The sequence below is a fragment of the Echinops telfairi genome, unplaced genomic scaffold (genome assembly GCF_000313985.2).
Source record: "Echinops telfairi isolate 266 unplaced genomic scaffold, ASM31398v2 ScPeMD7_7469;HRSCAF=8507_1, whole genome shotgun sequence".
NCBI lineage: Eukaryota > Metazoa > Chordata > Mammalia > Afrosoricida > Tenrecidae > Echinops > Echinops telfairi.
The window spans coordinates 148539007-148540127 of NW_022111373.1; positions in this window are offsets into that span (position 1 = coordinate 148539007).

The window sequence follows — 1121 nt, forward strand, 5'->3', positions numbered from 1 at the left end:
CCCCACTAGGTTTGTTCCTCTAGTCCACCCGGACTGACACACCTTCTTAATCACCTCAGTTTTGTGGCCAGTCTCTATGTCTGACAGGTAAAATCCCAAATCAAGCCCTGCTGCCCCATCAAGTCCAACTCATGGTGACCCTCCTAGGACCGAGCACGTCTTTCCCATAGGGTTTCCAAAGTCAGCATCTTTACTGAAGCAGAGTGCTTTGTCTTTCTCCCCAAGAGTGGCTGGTGGGTTTGACCTGCCAACCTTTCCATTAACAGCCCAATGCTTAACCCACCACACTCCGAAGGCTTCCTCTGATAGACAACCCCCCTGCTGCTCTTCTTCTGTAGAAGGTTTGGGGTTGCTCTCAGCCTCCGGGCTCATGAGAACCCACGGTGATTTTGACTGGGACTGCATCATGTCTGGACATATTGGGGAAAGAATTGGTATCTTTCTGGTCTTCTGTCTCCCTAGTCATGAGCCCCTGTTTACTTTACCATCTGTGATTTCTTTGTGCATATGGGTTTTGCAAATGCGCTCTCAGATTTGTTTGTTCACATGGTTTGGGTTTGTTCATTTGTTTCTATTGTAATTTTTTTTTTTTGGCTATTGACCTTTGTATATTGATTTTATGTTCAGCCACTGTGCTAAACACCTATTATTTCTAATCATCTGTTGACTTTGGGGGCCGTGCAGTCAAGCGGTACAGCTGCTGGTCTCTCCCCAGACATGTGAAGAAAACAAAGGTGGGCAAAACGGGTTCTGATGGACCACAGGAACCTCAGCTTCCACAGCCCCAGAACCAGGACGAGATGCTGACAGGTGTGAAACAAATTACGGTGGACCTCCTGGAGAGAATGGGAGGACAAGGTGGGACAGAACTCAAAATCCTAAAATAAAGACCAGCCTCTCTGGTCTGATAGAGACTGGGGGCGAGGAGGCGGGGAGGTCATTGAAACTATGGCCGCTCATCAGTCTACGCCTGGGACTGAACTCACCCCTGTGAGTTCAACTCTCAGTCAAGCAAGAGACCTGACAGCAAACCACAACACCAGCGAGGTACAGAGTCCTTAGAACAATCAACCCCACAAGGCGAGTAGAACAGCTATCAGTGGGTCATTTGCCTGGGGATA